This window comes from Canis aureus, chromosome 19, assembly GCF_053574225.1.
Source record: "Canis aureus isolate CA01 chromosome 19, VMU_Caureus_v.1.0, whole genome shotgun sequence".
Lineage (NCBI taxonomy): Eukaryota > Metazoa > Chordata > Mammalia > Carnivora > Canidae > Canis > Canis aureus.
The window spans coordinates 20,912,112-20,925,769 of record NC_135629.1 but is presented as its reverse complement, the minus strand read 5'-3'; the positions used below and the strand labels follow the sequence as shown (position 1 = coordinate 20,925,769).

The window sequence follows — 13,658 nt, the reverse complement described above, 5'->3', positions numbered from 1 at the left end:
AGAGGGTTTATTGGTACATTTAAGCTGAAAAGTTTAAAGGCATGGCAGTTTCAGGCATGGCTAGATCAAGAGTCTTGAGCCATGAATGTTAGGATTCAATTCTATCTGTTTTCCAGTTCAGCCTTCATGGCAATATGGCTATACCACAGCACCAGCTTCACCTCCTCTCCCATTCAAATACAGCTAGATAGAACCAAATCCTTTAACGACAGCCTTTTCAAAAATCTTTTGCTCTACTTTGATTGGACCTGCTTAGAATATATCCTTGAACTGTGACCAGAAGGATAAGATGCACCAAAGCTTGATATTCCACTCTTGGAGCTAGCTTGTATCTACCCAGACAGACCATAAGGGCTGAGAATTGGTGACAGTGGGGCTCCCTACCCCCTGTCAAAAAAAAAAAAAATCAGGCACTATTTCTGGAAGCAGGAAGGATGGATACTGAGAAAACAATACTCACATATGTGCCACCCAGCCCTTTGTACACACATCCAAACACTGAACCTCCTCTAGGAAATGGTCCCAGATTCCCTAAGCCAGAACTAAGCAGCCCTCTTAAGGAATTGACATACACAAACAAATAACTATGGAACATAGTAGGAACTTTCCAGGTTCCCAAGTATGAATACAAAAGATTTGGAGTCAGACTTGAATTCAGTCTGGATGTATGACCTTGAATGAGTTACTTAACCTCGCTGATTTTCAGTTGTTTCATCTATAAGGATTTGAGTTTTTTAATAATTCACACTCATGGTGGGAAATGTCTATAATAAAATCTAGAGAGCAAACGCAAGTCAGCCATTAGCCCAGCTCGCTATGGCTGGATCTTGCCCATTGTTCACCTCCAGACACCACTGTGTTCAAATCAGCCCCTAATAACAGGGTCAACCCTCCCTCAGATTTCTCCAGAAACAACCGCTCCCTGGCAACTTGGGGAAACGTGTCCCCGTATCACCAAGTCTGCCAGTAGGGAACTATTCCTTGCTGTCTAGCCTGCAGCCCTGCCCATTACAATCAGAGTCAGCTCCTGTGTTCTCAGCCTATGCTTCTCCCACCAAGATGAGCTGGAATACCAGAAACAGAGTGCTTCCGGCAGCTGCCAGGACTCACATGAACCAGACAAGCTCTGGGAATAAAACAAAAGTAAATACTAGTATTCAGCTTCATGCCATACAAAAGCCCTACTGACTTGAGATGACAATGGAAGAAAGCATGCCCAGGCACCAAGCATACATCTTTCCACCCCCGCCCCCCCTTTAGCAGACAGCCAATCACACTGATAGGAGAGCTGCAAAGCTCATTCTCCTTGTGGCAGAGATAAACCATGGAGATGGGAAGGAGAGACGAAAAGCAGAAAGATATGTGAAGGAAAACAAGGACCAGGCTTGTCAGCCACGGGGCTTCTAATTTACAAGAGGGATTCAAAGATCAGTGCTCTACGGGACAGTGACAGACCCCGAGGTGGAGCATTAAGCATTAAGGCAAGTGGACACAGTCTGAAATTCTATGGGGGCTGAAATGTATACCCATTCATTTATTCATTCATTCCCAACCTAAATATGTATTAAACATAGAACCTGTGCTGAGTATATCTGGTACAGATGGACACAAAATGCCCCTGGCCCTCCCCTTGCTGAACTCAATCCAGAGGGAAAGACAGGTGATAAACAAGCAAGCTCTTCAAATAAATATGCAGCTACAAACTGTAATAAACACTAAAAGAAAATGTACCAGAGCAGTAAGGGAGAGTACCAAGTGAGCCATGCTTGCTCACAGTGGTCAGGGAAGGCACCTATCAACCCAAAGGGGGAGAATGAAGAGCAAGCCTACAGATGCCAAGGAGGAAAGACCCATGTTCAAAGGCAGAAAGAAGCCAGTGGGACCGGAGCTTACTTAACATATGATGGGGACAAAAGAGCAAGGCAGGTCACAGGAGGAAGGAGGAGCCAGTTCATACAGGGACACCTGGGTCCTGATACAGTGTAACCCTTTGCCAAAGGGCAAAGCCTCTTTCCTAAACCACCACCCACCACTGGTGTCCTATGCATGGCACCTGCATACATTTGAGAAATACAATTTGCATGAGGCCTCACTTATTTGAGTAACAGGCAGCACTCACAAGAGTAGAGGGGCCCTTACAGTAATCTCAGCTCTCTTAGAGGGCCGGAGCTCACAAACCAGGAAACCCCCAACTTGGACCGTATCAAGAGACAACCAAGGGACCTCAAATAATCTCTGCATAGGGAGGAACAAGGAGACACAGACAAAACAGGATAATGAGAAGCTGTCATGGAAGCCACTGAAGAAATGGCTCTCTCCCACCTTCAAGTTGTCACCCAGGTCACCCAGATAGAAGTGCTACACTTGGCCAGTCTTAAGCCTCAGCATCACCTGGGAGCTACTCAGAAACGCAGCCTGTATTAGTTTCCTATTGCAGCAGTAACAAACCACCACAACATTAGTGGCTCAAAAACAATACAAAAGTGTTACCTCACAGTTCCAGAGGTCAGAAGTCTGAAACAGGTCGCTCAGGGCTAGAAGCAAGGTGTTGGTGCAGCTTTGGGCCCCTGGAGGCTCTAGGGGAGGATCTGCCTCCTTGCTTGCTCCAGCTTCTGGAAGACGCTTGCGTTCTTTAGCTCGAAGCTCCCTGCTCCCTTTCCAAGGCCAGCGGAAGCAGCTAATTGCTTCTCATACTGCATCCCTCGGACCTCCTGTAGGCCCACCTGGATGGTCCAGGATAATCTCCCAGCTCCAGGTCAGCTGAATACAGTCTTTATCCACCTCTGCACATTACCCGACATGGTCACAGGATCCAGGGATTAGGATGTGGACATTCTAGGGGCCCCGAATCTGCCTACCTCATCAATGCAGAAGCTCACTCCAGACTGACTGAAGCAGAATCTACATTTTTAAAGACCCAGCAGGTGGCTCAGGTGGACATTCAAGTTCTGGAAGCCCTGGCCTGGCGGCCTAACCAGTCCAGACCTCTCTCAGACCAGGCACAGGACCACCAGATGAGTGAGTTCCTTCGGGCCACAAGGAGAGATGACGTTGGTTCTTCTGGGCTCTGTGGCCACAGCTGCAAACATTCCTTCTCTCTCCACACGACCCCAAGCCCCTCACGAGAAATGGGCCTTTTGTCCAGAAGTCTGGACTTGAAGACAACCTCTTATAGGTGATTTGAGCATTGCACAAGATTCCTCAAGGGTGAGAAAATGGGATTCACACGTGGGCAGAGATGTGCATGCACCGCAGGGGAGGAAGAGAGTTTGCTCACCTCCCTCTGGAGGCCCAAGACTGGCTAGCCACGGGAAAAGGTCAGCAGAGCTGTGATTCCCTACAGTTAGGGACCACTACGGGAGGGGAGGGGCCTTGGAGGGTTCACAGATGAGGCTCAGGCTGTGATTTGCTCAAGGTCACACAGGTGAGCAGTGGAGATGTTTGGAGAACAGGAGCTAGGGCCAGCAGGGCTAAGCTATCCCCTCTGCTGTTTCTAATAGGCTATTATGGGGAGCTATGCCTCAACTAGGGGGTCACCCCTTTCCCAGGAAGGAGAGAGCAGAAATTAAGACCACTAGACTTCTGCCTCTGTTCTGAGGGAAAGCTAATCCCAACAACTGGCTGGACTCGGCCAGTTCTGGCAGCCTCCTCATGCAGCTGGCCAAACCTGAAATTTTCCAAACATGCAGGAAAGCCACAGAAGGGGATGTCCCCAGGTATCACTGCCTGGGCCCCAGGGTGGGGGATGAAGCACATGCCCTCCCGGGAGTGCTGACCGGGGCATTTCCCACCTGGAGTGGACCCATCACAGCCCCAGCCTGTGCCCATCACCAGCAGCCGACGGAGAGGACGTGGCCGGAGCCCCAGCCAGGTGCCAGCACCTGGAAACTTCCTGGGGATGTCCGCTTCCAGGCACAGCCTTCCCTTTGCTTGTCCCAGAGCCCCCCCAAGGAGCTGACATTTGGCAGCTTCCCTCCACACCCCAGCAATGCTCAGCTTCCCCGTGCTGCTGAAAAACATCTGGCTGGCTTGGCACCTAAGCTGGGTAAAAATAGCGTGCCATCTTGTGAGCGGGCACCACGCCATCTCAGCAGATGGAGAGCCGTGCTGGCAGCCAAGAGACGGCCGGACGGTATGGAAGGCATTTGCAAAGGGCAAGATTCACAGCTGGAGGGGTCGCAGGATTGAATGCTAGGACCCGAGGGGGCAGGGGCAGAAGTGCAACATGGTGACCACAGAAGGGGGCAGGACCCCTCTGCCTTTCCCACAGAGGACAGGGCAGGAGAAGACAGAAAACACACTTGGACACTGGAAGGCAGTGGGGCGTGATGGTGAAGACCTGGTCTCGGAACCAGATGGACCCACACTTTAAACCTACCTCTTCCTTTACTAGCTGTGTGACCCCAAGCCAGCATGTAACCTCTCTGGGCCTCAGGGTAAAACCCACCTTACAGGGTTCTGATAAGGCTATGCAATCACCCTTTCATTCAATATTCTTTTTAAAAATATATATTTTATTTATTTATTCATGAGAGAGAGAGAGAGAGAGAGAAAGAGAGAGGGAGAGAGGCACAGAGGGAGAAGCAGGCTCCATGCAGGGAGCCTGATGTGGGAATCGATCCCAGGACTCCAGGATCATGCCCTGGGCAGAAGGCAGGTGCTAAACCACTGAGCCACCTGGGAATCCCCTTCAATAAGTATTCTATTGAAATTTTATTTATGCCGGACCCTGTGCTTGGTGTGGGACATGGCAGTGAGTGTGTAGCATTGAGTTCTCTTCTCCTGTGGGAGACAGACATTAATTTAACAAAGGCAAAAAGAAACCAAAATGTCAACTGAGGTAAGTGCCTCAAAGGGAAGGTTTGTGGTCCAAGTAGACCATGTAATTGAGGACTAGGGGAGCAGAGGCACCGGAGTTGAGAAAGATGTCCCTAAGGAGGGACAGTTAAGATCTGAAAGGTGAGTGGGGAATTAAATAGGGAAAAATGAGAGAAGGTAGGTTAAGCTTTAGCACGGTGCCTGGGACCTGATAAATGTGGGTAAGTGAAATTGGTTATTAATGACTACTTAATAGTCTAAACTGTATCAATATAAAACTGTATCAATAGCAATCTCTTTAGTGCAGGGTCAGAGCACAGGGATTCGGACCTCAGGATGGTGAGAGGTCATGGCTTAAGGGACAGTCTGACCTTTCATCTCCACTTGGAGATCCAGAGGCAGGTGGACTCTAAAAACTCATATGGTATTTCTCTTTCTCCGACTGATTTCACTTAGCATAATATTCTTTAGCTGCACCCATGTTGTTGCAAATGGCAAGATTTCATTCTCTTTTACGGCTGAGTAATAATCCACATCTTCTTTATCCATTCATCAATTGATGGATACTTGAGCTGCTTCCATAATTAGGCTATTAGAGATAATGCTGCTATAATATCTGGAATTTAAGAAACAAAACAAGTGAGCAAAGGAAAAAAAAAAGAGAGAGAGGGAGGGGAAGGCAAGCCAAGAAACAGACCCTTAACTATAGAGAAGAAATGGATGATTACCAGAGAGGAGGAGGGCAGGAGGGATGGATCAAACGGGTGATGGGGCTTAAGGAGTGCACCTGTTGTGATGAGCACCAAGTGTTGTATGGGCGTGTTGAATAACTCAATTGTATACCTGAAACTAGTATTACACTGTATGGTAATGAACTGGAATTTAAATTAAAACTTTTTTTTAAAAAAATCATTAAGAAAATATCTAAAATAAATAAATAAATAAATAAATAAATAAATAAATAAATACCTCGTAAAAACGTCTCGGGCCTCTGGTGATGCTCACTTGGAGGTCCTGGATACTGCAGAGTTCAAGCAACAGAGCTCCCGAGACTCTCCTCTGCCATGATCTTGGCTGCACTCCAAACCAGGTTCCAACCTAACTTTCTCCCCCATTCTCTGGGCATACTGAGCAAAAGCCAGGTACCTCACCTGCTCAAACTTCCATAGATGGCTCCCTTGCTGTCCCCATGGAGTGCAGGCCCTGGCTACAGAGCTTGAGGCAGAGCCTGCTTGTAGGGTGAACAGGATGCAGATTCCCTCCTCTGAGTGCCTTCTGCAAAAGTAGCACCTTCTGACCAATATAAAGACTAGGAGAAAAAGATGTCAGGAAAGCAGTGTGAGGTCCCAGTGGAACATCGTTCATCAAACTGTGCTGTGCAGATAGTCAAAGGTGGAATCTTCTTTACAGACTTGCAACTCCACTGAGCCTCCTCTTCCCTGGCATCAGGCACATGTGCACATCCAAAGAGGGATGGGACAGGGGGAAGTGGCAAAGGGGTTTTCGTATGGGACACCTCTGGGGCCCTGCCCTGCTTCCTCCTCACCCACCTTTGCCTCCAGCTGATGCTGCAGTACTTATGTGCACCCGGGGAGGGTGGGGGGGCTGACAGCACCTGGTCTCAGCTACACCCTGCTTCTCACATTCCCCAAAGTAAAATACGTGTGTGCAAGCCTTCATCTTGCAGCTCTGCTTTCTTGGGGAACCCAAGCCAAGACAGGTGCCTTCCTGCCCTTTCCCCACCAGCTGTCATGAGGAAAGTGAGGCTTTCAGTTCTGTGGTTAAGAAACCAGAGACTTGGGGTGCTTGGGTGGCTCAGCGGTTAAGCATCTGCCTTCGGCCCAGGGCATGATCCTGGAGTCCCGGGATCGAGTCCCATATCGGGCTTCCTGCATGGAGCCTACTTCTGCCTCTGCCTATGTCTCTGCCTCTCTCTCTCTGTCTCTCATGAATAAATAAATAAAATCTTTTAAAAAAATAAAAAGAAAGAAACCAGAGACTTGGGGCACCTGAGTGGCTCAGATGGTTAAAAGCCTCTGCCTTGGGCAGCGCAGGTGGCTCAGCAGTTTAGTGCTGCCTTCAACCCAGGGCTTGATCCTGAAGACCCGGGATCAAGTCCCACATCAGGCTTCCTGCATGAAGCCTGCTTCTCCCTGTGCCTGTGTCTCTGCCTTTCTCTCTCTCTCTCTCTCTCTGTCTCTCATGAATAAATAAATACAATCTTTAAAAAAAAATGTCTGCCTTCAGCTGAGGTCATGATCCCAGGGTCCTGAGATGAGCTCCCTGCTCAACGGGGAGCCTGCTTCTCCCTCTCCCTCTGCCTGCAGCTCACCCTGCTTGTTCTCTCTCTCTGTCTCAGTCAAATAAAAAAATCAAATCTGAAAGAAAGAAAAGAAAAGAAACCAGAGACTGCTACTTTCTCATGTCCCAGCTAGAACACAGGATGAACATCTCTGATACAGGAAGGACCCCTTAGCCCAGTGCCTTCTAAACAGGTTAACTGTGGAACTGCCCTACAAACAAAAATTAATGCATATAGTGGGCATTTGTTCTTTGGGTGAATACCCACTCCTTCTTCCTAGAGAACCTCGTCTCCTTCTTAGTAAACACCTTGTGCCTATTTGTGGGGTCTTGGTTGGAAGGGCTTTTTGACCTTCTTTTGACTATTGCCCACTTTGGAATTCCAATGAGCCATGTCCCCCTTTCTGCCCCAGAGGCAAGCTTGGCCTACTGAATGGCTTCTTCTGGACTCAGTCTTGACCCAGAAACCAAAGGCCAGGAGACTGGTTGGATGGTGGTCTTCAAGATGGTGGCGTCTTGACAATGCAGCCCTTTTGGGTCTCTTGTACTATTTCTCCCTAACTAGCCTCTGGATGAATATTTGAACACAGTCCCTGGCTCTAATATCCTTTTACAATTTCCTTGCTCTTCTGTTAGGAGAGTCCATTTCTGTAGTTTGCAACTACTAATGATTACAGACACTCATATCCCAATATATAAATTGAATAAGGGGTGCCTGGGTGGCTCAGTCAGTTAAGTGTCTGCCTTCAGCTCAGGTCATGATTTCGGGGTCCTGGGATCGAGTTCTGCATTGGGCTTCCTGCTCAGTGGGGAGCCTGCTTTTTCCTCTCCCTCTGCCCCTCCCCCCAAAGTAAATAAATAAATTAATTATTTTTTAAAAATTAAAGTGAATAAAAGTGGAGATGTTCTGTTGAGATGCACCACAGTGGGCAGGGGCTCCTCCATCTCATACCCCTCTCATCGGTGGTTCTTACCTCCACACCGCCACTGGAGCCCCAGAGAGCTTGGCTGGAAACTCCTGATCTGGCCCCATCTTTTTTGCACAAATAAGGGGAGTGAAGCAAGAGGGGTCCACTGACTTGCCAAGTGGTGGTGGTACAGTCCAGCCTCCTATTTCCTTGGGGCTGTGCCCTCTCTGCCACACCACAGCAACAGGCCACCCAGAATCTGAGAGGCAAGGAAACAACAGAATCAAGCCAAGGGGCCATGTAGAGATCAGGTGTATGGCGTGGTCTCTGCTACACTTCTGGAGGTCATAGGAAACAGCAACGACAGGATAGCCTCGGAGGGCTCCACTCGGGCAGCTGGCTCATTGCTCTCTCTGCTCTTCCTGTCCACCGCTGCGAGCTGGTCCATGCAGACACACCTACCCCATGACACCTTCAATCAGAATGACATTGGTGCTTCGCTAAAGCATTCCCATGGTGCAGCTAGCTCCCTAATTCTCAGTCCTACAAGATATTCTACAGAAAATGAGTCACATGAACAAATGCTTCATTTTCTGGACCCTAGGACACATTTTTCTTTTTAGTTTTTGTACATATTACTCTGAAATGAGAGGTTGTACAGGGAAGTGGTTATGAGTTCGTGCTCTGATATGCCTGGGTCTGGTGACCGGCTCTAGCCCTTCCAAGAGGTGTGACCTTGGACAAGTTATGTAACCATGCTGGGTTTCAGCTTCACTATTATAAATTGGAGATGAAATAAAAGATCCAACAGAAGCCGATGCCATGATAAGATGGGATTTGCTGGCCATGTTCTGGGGGAATGACCTGTAGGAGAGTATGGGGAGAAGTGGGGGGTGGCTGGGAACATTGGGAGGCCTTGGGGCAGACTCATTCCTGCCATAAAAGAAAGGGGAAGAAAAAAAAGCCTTAGATGACTGTGCAGTTCGAAGAAAGTTTTGGCAAAATTTTGAGGAGCTCTTGAGTTAACATCAACTGTTAGAAGAGTCCTTCATCCCCCAGGAAAGGGTCTGCCTCAGTGTCTCTGACAGGCTCCATCACTGGCTTCTGCCCAAGATGGAAATATGTTCAGAGCTCACAAGTGGGGCCCGTGGCCAGTCACCCTGCAGGAGCACTCTGACTAGAATTCTCCAGCCACCCCCAGCTCCACGCCAACCTCCAAAGGTAGGACAGTCAATTTAGATAAAAGCTCTTAAAATAGTGCCTGGCACACAGGAAGGACTCTGTAGACATTGCCTAAAAACAAACAAAGAATGTTATGAAACCAGGATGCTTCTTACAATCAATGTGTGTGCCCCATGTGATAGTTTTCCCTTTTTGTTTTGAATCCTGGAAAAGCTGTTATTGAACTGCTGAGACATCTTACAATCAGCACATCCTGGCATTGAAGAAATACGTTTGGAACATTTGCAAATTATATACCGGAGACACGCACTGGCGTACTGAAGATTCTGGGAAGTCCTACAATAGACAGATCTGCTTCACTTTGCTCCACTCACTGGTTCCCAAACTTCTTTGCCCACAGATCTCTGGTTGGCATCCACCTCCAATAAACTCCTTTTCTCTTGCGTTAGAGAAGTGAGTTTCTCTTGCTTGCATCCAAGTCCCAGCTGATCCATGGGCAATCTTCAACGTATCAAAGGAGTGAAAGTGGAGCTGCTCTGGGTGAAGGTGAGGCGGGGCTGGGGCTCAAATTCGTGGAACACATCTGGCAAATGCTGTTTCAGATGACTTGCAGGAATTAGGTTCAGATGAAACGGCACAGTGTAGACAGAAGGATGGGAGAGGAAGGACTGTTTCCTGGCACATCCAGCTCACCCCACCCTACTCGGTCCCTGGAGGACATAACTGGAAAATCCTTGTGCAACCCAACACTTTGCCTGAGGTTTACTCAACCAGCCTCATGCTGGAGGCAGCTCACCTTCTCCACCCAGGCCCCTGAGGGGCATGCAAGCCCCATGGAAGGAGAACCTCTGGCCACCGTGACCAGAGGTGGCGCACCATGAGCAAGTTCAACAAGAGATGCTCTCTCCATCCCTCACTTACCGTTGGTTTACTGTCTGTGCCCGTCAGCTTGCTCAGAAGTGGAGACTCAGCTGTGACAGGGGCAGTTTCATCCCCGGTGTTACCATTTCCGTGCCATCGCCCACTCTGGCCACCCATGACGTTGTCCTGTCCCCAGCGGTGGCAACTGGTGGGGCCGTGCTTCGGCTGCGTGGCTGTCTCTCAGGGTCTGCAGGGCTTCTCTGCCCCGGGCACGATAGGTCCCCCAGGGTCCCGCTCAGCCATGTGGCCCCTGGTAAGCATTTAAGTGCAAACATTTAAGAGTAGTCATAATCCATGGGGGGAACAAATACTCCCGTCTTGTGTGTCTTGAGTGGATGCTGTTGCCATGTGCTCCATATTCTGGGAGGCTCCCGTGCCCACAGCAGTCATGCATGGATCGACCTACCTGCCTAGCCTGGAGGCCTCCCCTTTGCCACCCCCTCCCCACGCCTTTTCTGCAAGAATCACTTCTTCAAAATAAACTGTCTACATGTAACCTTTGTCTCATCCTCCGCTTTTTAGGGGAACCCATGGTGGGTCTTTTTTTAAATAACAATATTGTTTTACATTTGTAGCAACTAAAATAGCATGTACTGGGGCCCCTGGGTGGTTCCATGGTTGAGCATCTGCCTTTGGCTTAGGCCATGATTCCAGGGTCCTGGGATCAAGTCCTCCATCTGGCTCCCCGCAGGGAGTCTTCTTCTCCCTCTGCCTGTGTCTCTGCCTCTCTCTCTCTGTCTTTTATGAATAAAAAAATTAAATCCTAAAAAAATAAAATAAAATAGCATGTACTTCTAACAATTCCTTTGACCATCAGAGCAACCAGGAATGACATATAAGCCTGGTATCAACCTCATTTTAGAGAAGAGGAAAATGAGCTCAGAGAGGTTGGGTGACTTGCTGAATGTCACACAGCCAGGAAATAGCAAGAACAAGGGCTCCCATAGCTCAGCCACAACTGTGATCACTAGAGGAGTCTGTTGAGGGCCTGAGAGCCTCAACCCAGGGCTCAAAGGCAGACCCAAAGGTAGACCAGACTCAAAGGTAAACCCAAATTCAAACGTAAGCCCTTTGAATTAGCATAGGCTGGATTTTGAAAAGCATTTATGAATTAGCTAGAAGAAGAATGGACTGGACAGAGGGTAGGGAACGGGATTTCTCACTGAGAGAACGGCAGAAGCCCAGAAGTGGGGGCCATTTGTCAGGGTTTCCTCATGAAAACCGTAAAGAACGTGACTTGGTAGAAACATAAGGCCAAGGAGGCATGTGGGGGCATTGGTGAGACTCACACAGGCCTTACGAAGTAAGCATTTCGAGTTAGCTGATGATGAGCACAGGAGGCCATGGGGTGGTGGTGCGGGGAGAAGAGGTAAGGCTAGCAGAAGAGTACTGCAGATCTGCGGGGTTGCCCAGAGTCAGCTGGTCCCTATGCAGAGCCTCACGGCCTAGCACCCAGAGAAGGCTCTTTTCCCTGGGGGCTCCGGGCTCTGTTCCTGAATGACTGCCCCCTGCATTGTTCTTGATTGTCTAAAAGAAAACAAAAGAAAAAAACCTGTTCTTTTTCTCTTGGGAAGAGGCACATCTTGAATCTCTAATGAGTAACTAATTAAGGCCAACGAGGGGCTAGAAAAGAATGTAGCACACTTAGATAAACCCAGAATCCGCAGGCTGGGAGGAGGCTACCTCAGGTCTCTTCCACGTCTTCCAGCTGTGGTTCTTCTGGGGAGGAAGGTGAAGCTGCTCTATCCTCAGCCGAGTTCACCACTGAAGACCTCAGCCCTCATCCACACCGGATATAAAGAACCATGTTTAGTGAGTGACCTCACGTGCCCAGGCTCACACAGACACCCCAGCAGAAACCAGCCTCAGTGGGCAGGCTCCTCCTTCCTTGCTGGGGCAGCACCGACCAGTGGAAGGCCCCTGAAGAGAGATTTGGCAGTGTGTATCCAGAACCCTAACAAAAAACCCCAACAAAACAAAACCCCAACAACAATAACAAGAACCTTAGCAACGCTTATACTTTTTGTCGCTCCCATGTCCCCTCTAGGAATTTATGCTAAGAGACAGATGAATGCAGCAGGATGCTTGTTCCAGCCTCATTTATATGAGGAGAAAATTAAAATCAACCTCAATGTCCAGCAGTTGGGGCTAGAGTAAATTATAGCATGTCCATTCAATAGAAAATAATGTGGTCATTGAACAAATATGAAGTATGTGGTAGATTGATTGCAAAAATAGCCACAATTATTCTCTTTTCTCTATGCCAGCCTTTTGCAAAGTGACTTCGCAGCAGCTCACATCCCAGGGATGGGGTCCATTTTATACTCTCTGACCAAGTGACTCACTTTGGTCAACAGAACACAGAGAATGTGACAAAGTGCTTGTTCTGAGCTTAAGTCTTAAGAGATGCTGAGCTCTCCTGCTTCTCTCTCTCTCTCTCTCTCCCTCACCGCTCACTTTCTCCCACTCTGTTGGAAAAGCACCCATTCTGTGACTTGTGGAAGCAAATGCACCTTATGGCACTTGGCCAGTTCACCAGTAGATCTGCCCTCCCCCTCCTGTGGAAAGGGAATGAGATCTTTGCCTGTGGCACAAGAGAGGTGTATGCAGTACATCACCCTGCACTGGCTATTGGAAAGGTCCTGTGACCATGGGACACTGACACACACTACGCTGCATCTCTTCCACGTGTGAATTACAACGTTGTTCTAACCAGCGCCTTGTGTGTTGAGTCCTCCCTTGTGACTCTCAGCCTCCAGAAGATGCAGTGGGCCAGGCCTGTATTCTCTTCTGGGGTTGGTGTAAGAATCCTTACTTGGGATTGGTGGCTGTGTTTTCCAGCTCAACATTCTCTAGTCACTCAGAATTCTGCCACCACCATGTGCACAAGCCCAAGCTAGCTGTTAGAGAAGAGAGACCACAAGGGGGGAACCCAACTCTCTCAACTGAGGCCATCCTAAACCAGCCCCTAACCAGCTGACCCCCCCCCCCAACATGTGTGAAGCTGGCCGATACCCACAGAACCCCCCCACTGGCCATAGATGATTGCAGAGACATCAATGCACCCAGCTGAGACCTGAAGATCCATCCCGGTAGTCTGATGACTCAAGAGCAATAGTAAATACTAATTTTTAAAATCCAGCCGTTCTCAAAGTGTGGTCTGGCGACTAGTGAAAGTCTCCAACCCTATTAGAGGCACCACAAGGTCAAAACTCCTTTTGTAAAACTATGAAAACATTATTTGCCTTTTGCTCTCATTCTCTCATGAGTCTTCTAGAGGCCACATGGTATGTAATGACATCATCACCATGATGGCTAGGGGAATATTTGCTTGCGTAGTCTTGATTTACAATTTTCTGTTTTCATCTCCAATATAGTAAATATTGACAGATCAGCTGGCATAACCAAAAGTTCTTCAAGGTATCTAATGATTTTAAAAGTGTCAAAATGTCCTGAAACCAAAGGCATGTGAGAACCACTGTGTAAAGTCACAGGGTTTGGGGCTAAGGTATTATGCAGTGTGCATAT

At 48.5% G+C, this 13,658-nt stretch overlaps 1 long non-coding RNA gene across 1 annotated transcript; it reads right to left on the bottom strand.

Moving 5' to 3' along the window:
- Positions 1-4,579: 4,579 nt before the first annotated feature.
- LOC144291202 (uncharacterized) lies at positions 4,580-10,372 on the bottom strand. Its single transcript, XR_013358528.1, has 3 exons — positions 10,131-10,372; positions 8,094-8,286; positions 4,580-6,127 (listed from the first exon to the last, which is right to left on the bottom strand). It is a non-coding gene; the product is annotated as an uncharacterized LOC144291202 (long non-coding RNA).
- Between the last annotated feature and the right edge of the window lie 3,286 nt (positions 10,373-13,658).